The following is a 6763-nucleotide window of genomic DNA, read 5'->3' as shown; positions in this document are numbered from 1 at the left end:
AGAGATAGTGATAATGAGAGAACAGAGTTAACAGCAGTGATGGCGTCTACCTACTGAGCACCTACTGTGTGCCAGGAGCCCACAGATTCATATTATTGGGAGGTTAGGCGACTTGTTAAAGGTGATGGGCTGTAAGGTGGAGGGGCCCAAATGACGGCCTTCAGCATCTCACATTTACCAGGCCTCGTGATATGCCGGGTGCTGTTCTAAGAAGCAGATACTCTCATTACCCTGTTTTATGGGAGAAAAACTGAGGCAAGGAGAAGCGCTGAGACCCAGGCGGGCTGGCTCCAGAGCCCCTGCTCTGAACCCCTCACTGTGCTGCTTCAGAGCACTGGACCTGAACCCTGGTACCAGGTGTCCCTCCGTCTTTTCAGTTCAGGTTTGATTACTGTCAACGGTCTTTCCCAGCCCAAGGCCTGACCCGCTCGGTCTGGTTCAGAGAATAGTGTCCGGCAACGTCCTCCCCGCCTGCTCCCCCGCCCCCACAGTGGGCTATCCTGCGCATCCTCCCAGCCCCTGGAGCTGGCGCCCCCAGCAGTATCCAGACGCCATGGGCCATGCTCGCTCTCTTCTAGCAACTTCATGCCTCTGCTCGTGCTGGCCCATCTTCCCAGGTGTTCTTTCCCCACTTGTCCATCTCACAAATATTGAGGTATGTTAAGTCACCGATGATGGGTCACTCACTCTTAGGAGTATTTCCTGACCATCCGCCCTCGCCCCCCCACCCCCCGCCACCATCCGGCTGAACGGGATGCCCTTCTCCGTGAATACCTCCGTAAGAATGCATTCTTGTTGCTTTTCTAGCCTGTGTGGATATTGCTGAGTGGGTAGGTGGAACCATTTTCCACAAAGGGTGATACTCACTCACATCATGTCTGATCCTGGATTCCCGAAGGCTCCATCCTTGACTCTTCCCATCCCATCAGAGCAGTGGGCTAGCAAGATGACTGATTTGAATGAGGACCGACTTCGGCTCTGCCATCAACTTGCTGTGTGACCTTAGCCAAGTCACTCCACTTGTCCAGGCTTCAGTATTCTCATCGGTAAAGTAGGAGCAATTGTATCTTCCCGGCAGGGTTCTTGGGAGGGCTAAACAGAATACAGAAAGCAAAGGCGCCCAGCATATGACGAGTGCTCGATAAATATTAGTTTCCCTCCCCTTTCCCCTTATCTGCAGAGACTGGGGATAATCGGGGTGGTACCATGGCAGCCCTTTGTAATGTTCATCTCTGTGGGTTTATGATTTTTCCTCCACTCCACAAAGCTGGGGGTCCCAGCTTTCTGCAGAAGATCCTGACCACAGCGGGGCTCCTTTCCCTGCTTCTCCTGGGGTGATGGAGCCCACTCCACCACCAACTTGTTGTCATGTCACAACTAAATGTAGCATTTCTTGAATGCTGTCTTCCCAGCACTCCCTCACCAGAGGATCCCATCGTAAAAACCCCGTCAAGAATCTGGCCCCTGTTCATTCCTGAGCTGGGAGTCAGTGATTTCCCTGTCTCAGACTCTATCGAAGTTGCCAGTGATTAAGAAACTCATATATTTTCACACTCATTAAAAGAAACATGATGTTCACTTTTCCAAGAAAAGCCATCCTTGTTTGTAGACCCTGTAATATATTGGGAACGCCTCTTAATTGGCTTCTAGGACTCGGTGTCAGAAGTCAGACCCAAGTTTGTTTATTGACACAAGGAAAAAAATAAAACGTCGTATAATTAGTTGAGTGACTGACTCTAAATTCAGTAACTCCCATCGGTATGTGGCCTTGTCAGGGTTTAAGATTCCATTTTGGGTTATGAAAGAGGCCGGGTCCCAGGTAGTCCAGACGCGGGCCGCCCTGCATCATAGCTATTGTACAAATGGGCTCAGTGTGCTGTTTGTGTTAAGATGGAAAACTTTTACATGTTTGATTTTTATGCAAGTCAATTAACTTGTTTTTTATAACTGTAAGGGCTTGCTTTGCAAATAAGATTACTTACCACTATAAATTACGGGAACATAGGGGCCTATTCAGACAAAATGTTACACACCCCTAACCCGTGCACCAGGCTGCATGCAGGCCTTCTGCAGGGGGGCACAGCCGGCCGAGGCAAAGGGGGAGGTGCAGGAGGAGGGAGGGGTTATTTTGGTGCATTCTAAGGGGCCCTTCCAAGAGGGATGCAGGGGGAGTGGGAGGGCCGGGGGTGGGGACTAAGGAGTGAGCCAGAATACCCGTCTCTGTGCTGCTCCCGCAGCCCCAACTCTCCCAGGTTGCGCAGAGCTGGCCAAGGCCTTCCCTTACATGGCAACGGAGGAATCTCGTTGGAGGAGGGTGGTTTTTTCTTCTTTTTTTTAATGTTTGCTTCTTGGTGACAGCACGTCCCCCTGAAGTTTGAAGTTTGGGGTAGGGTAAGGCTGGGCTTTATCCTCACTGTCGTCTTGTCACCCTTCCTGCAACGACAGCCCCGTGCCTCTCCCGGCACTCAGTGGGCCATCCCCTCCCACGATACAAATGGAGGGGCGAGGGCAGGGCAGAGGGAGGGGGGAGAGCAGCAGGCATTCCTGCAGGCTCAGCAGCAGTGGTGAGGCGTGTGGGGGGGTCCAGGCAGGCGTGAGAACCAGGAGAGTCTGTCTTCTGTGCATGCGCCGTGGAAGGCACCGCGGTTCCCCACGTGAGGTGTTCCGGGAAGTGAAGTCGGACTCCTGGCTCTTAGATTCCTTGGTGAGCTTGGATGGGCTCCTTCCTGTTCTGGGTCTCAGGTGTTTTCTCACGTGTGACAGGGAAGCAGAAACCCCTGCCTGGCATACCTCCTAGCGGGGTGGTGGCACAGGTGATTCTAAACACAGGGCATTGTGCCCCCCAGCCCCCTGGACATTTGGCAACCCTTAGAGGCATTTTGATTACTACAGCCACGGGGTGGGTACTGGCATCTAGGGGTTAGAGGTCAGGAGTGCTGCCAGGTATCCTACAAGGCACAGGGCGGCTCCCACAACAAAGAACTGTGTGACCCAAAATGTTGAGAGTGTCGAGTTTGGAAAATTCTTGTGGAATTGCCCTGCTTCTCCGAGGCATGTGAGGGAAAAGGAGATCCTTTGGGGGGTGGTCCCCCTTTGGGACAAGATTTGATTTACTGAGGAATCAATAGAGTATCTGGTCACTCAGGAATACAGGGACAGGTCTTTGACGGAAACAACAAGAAGATAATTTTCCACACACGAACAGGAGGTTGCAGCGGATTCAGTGCATGGGAACGCAAGTCACACTATGAGACCTCACAGCAATCTAAGGATGTAGCTGGGGAAACAACAACAATAGAGATAATAATCCTAAAGAGAACTAGGATGATCATATTCCTATTCTGCTGAGAAAGAAACTAGGGCTTAAAAACATGAAGTCATGGGGCTTCCCTGGTGGCGCAGTGGTTGAGAGTCCACCTGCCAATGCAGGGGATGCGGGTTCGAGCCCCGGTCTGGGAGGATCCCACATGCCGCGGAGCAACTGGGCCCGTGAGCCACAACTACTGAGCCCGCGCGTCTGGAGCCTGTGCTCTGCAGCAAGAGAGGCCGCGACAGTGAGAGGCCCACGCACCGCGATGAAGAGTGGGCCCCGCTCGCCGCAACTAGAGAAAGCCCTCGCACAGAAACGAAGACCCAACACAGCCAAAATAAATAAATTAATTAATAACCTCCTACTCCCAACATCATCTTAAAATATTATATATATATATATATAAATATATATATATATATATATTCAGAAGTCCGTTGTCTAAAATCACACAGCTAAACCTCCAAGTGCTGGACCCCTCTCACATACTTGGGGAATGAATCAGGATGCATATGATATTCTCATGAAACAAAGTCAAATGTCATTGTCAAATGTCACTGTGAGGCTTGACTTCACTGCATTTACAAATACTTCCCAAAGGGAGGCCTTCCTTCTTAACTGCGCTCTTCCACACACCTTGAGTACTTTGTAGCCACTCTTTTTGGATCATAGGTCATGACCTCCATGTCTGTCACCTCTATTGAACTGGGGTCTCTTTGAGCGTAGGGACCGGATCTTAATCATCTTGACAGGTCTCTTTGAGCTGCAGTTTCCTCTTCCAGAAAATAGGAACAATGGTTTCCACCTCACCAGGTAGACCTCCATTAAATGTTTGTGGAACACCTGGATGAAATAAGAATGCTGACTTCCTTTCACGCCCCAGTCTCCGCGCCCCCCCCCCCTTCACGCTTCCTCCTCACTTGCTTGATGTCACCTTTGGGTGCCAAGTGTCAGAGAAAGCAAAAGATTTGCGGAGAGTGTGAAAAGCGTCATTGCACTCTGAGGGTTTTATCTTATTTTTGAAAGGGTGGCTTATTGGAGTTCAGTGGTATCAAGAGGGATTGGCCTTTGAGAATCCAATTTTCATGACAAATAGGAACCATAGTGGTAAGACTTCAACCTGCAAATAGATTTCTGCTCTGGCTCTTTGAATCACCCAAGAATCGAATGTCCCTAAAGAGATGAAAATTTAGGCGGCCGCTTGGCTAACCCACAGAACTGCGAGCGCCCGATATTTGCAGATGGCAAGACTCACACGTGGCCCGGTGTGCTCCCGCCTGTGCCACTCACGATGCATGTCCACAGGATGGAAGCCTCGGGAAACTCACCGGACCTCTTGGCCTTTGCTCTGTTCAAGTCAGAGTCTGATATGATCATGCAATTATGTCTAGTCTAGATGCTGTGTGGTTAGAACGTATGATCAGAGCTTTGTTCTCCAAGTCATTAGTGGTTTTGGGGACACACCACTCATTCATTCATTCATTCTACAAACGTTTTTAGGGTCTTCCGTACAAACAGCTGTGTGCTCATGGGCAAACTAACCTCTGTGAGCCTCAGTGTTCTCTTCTATATAATAGGAATGATAAAACTCACGTCATAGGGTTAAATGCCCAGTTTCAGGCATATGGTAGCTACTCAGGAAATGATAGTTATTATTATTAGATTCTAGAAAGATGTGAATTTCACAGTATCTGTTAAGGCGTAAAAGACATTTACATAAATTTATTCAGTGACGTACAAACAAGGGTTAACTGATGGCCCAGTGCATGTTGAGGACTCTAAACACAGCCCCTGAATGATCTTGGAAGGCTCCACGGAGGAGGTGAGACATAAGTCTCAAGTAGAGAACAGCCAAGATCTTAGAGCTTAGAATTAAGATTTAGTCAGTAAGGTTGTCAGTAAGTAAGGTCGCTTTGCCTCCAGCCTGGCACGGTACAGTTACTGTTATTTTCTCATTTTTGAGTTGAAGAAACTAGAAGTAAATGAGCTGAAGAGTCGTATGCCCAAGAGTTAGATACTATCAATAAGTTCTTTCCACAAATGAGGAAACTGAGGCATAGAGAAGATAACTCTCCCCCAGTGACGCATCGTTAATCAGTGGTAGACCTCAAATGGGACTGCAGGTAGCCTGGCTCCAGAGACTAGGATTGTAACCCCTGGACTCAATGGAATCAGAGGCTCAACTAGGTTTGGAGTCAGACCAACCTGGATTCTAATCTCTGCTCCAGTGCATACTATCTTGTGAACCTGGGAAAGGCACTTAACCTCCTGGGCTCTGGTTTCCTTATCTGGGAACTGGAAATGATGATGATATCCACCCTGTAGGACACTCATAGAATGATAAATACATATGCAAAGAGTTTTGCGTAGTTCCTTAGATAGAGTAAATTATACCTCAGATTGTCATAGATTCTTAAAGTTCACAAGAACTTTTGTAAACATGACTGCATGGAATTTGCTCAGATGCCCAATGAGGTATACAGGGGAGAGATTTTTATCTCCCTTCCATGGATGAGAAAGTGAGCCTGAGAGGGAGAGAAGGTTAAAGGGAACTGTTTTAAATTCTCCCATTTATTTAACAAATGACAGCTAAGCAGCTCTTATATTCCAGCATCTCATTATCTTGAGGGGTATAAAGGATTGGCCTTATTTTTCTGGATGAGGAACTGAGACTCAAAGAAACTATATAACTCGCACATGGCTATAGAACCAATCATAAGCAGTACTGAGATTTAAACCAAGGTTTCGCGTGGACCCCAGGCACGCCCGTGGTAGAGTGATTTGCTCCTGGGTCACAAGGCAGAAAAGGGACAGCCAAGGAAGGCTCTCACCCTGGTCTTCCAGCTCCAGGTCTCCTCATTCACCTCAATGTGTGGATTAGGGCTTCAAATAAGTTGGATTCCAAATTCTAAGCAAGCATTGGCTTATGCAAAAGGTTAAAGAGCCAGAACCCCAGAGACAGGAAGTATCACCTTCCTTGATTAAACATAGGAAATCTGCCCATTATGGATAAGATTTGCTGTCTACAGGAAACCTTCCCAGACATAAACTGATCCTATCTTCCAGCCAAAGTGATTTGGAGATGGCTTAACTAAAGAGATTTAAGAAGTAGACCCACCTCCAAGGTAATCAATGAAAGGGGATAACTGACTTTGGGAAGTGCAGTCTACCATGAAAGTCTGTGAGAATGATGGGTGTGGTTCTGTGTCCTGTGCAACCAGAAGGTCTATATGGGTTCTGGAAAAGAGAGGGTGACCAGGAGCCAGAGATATGGGGCAAGTCCGGGTTTCTCCACTATCAGTTGAATCACTCAACTTCTGTGTGTAAGATGGGAATAACAATTTTTTTTTTTTGCCAACACAGGATTATTTGAGACTCTAAAGACATAACAAATGATGAAACTGCATTGTATAATATCTCTGACATTCTTTTCTTAGGGAAGAGTCATGGAGA

Source organism: Stenella coeruleoalba, assembly GCF_951394435.1.
Source record: "Stenella coeruleoalba genome assembly, chromosome: 19".
Lineage (NCBI taxonomy): Eukaryota > Metazoa > Chordata > Mammalia > Artiodactyla > Delphinidae > Stenella > Stenella coeruleoalba.
This window is presented reverse-complemented; position numbering follows the sequence as displayed.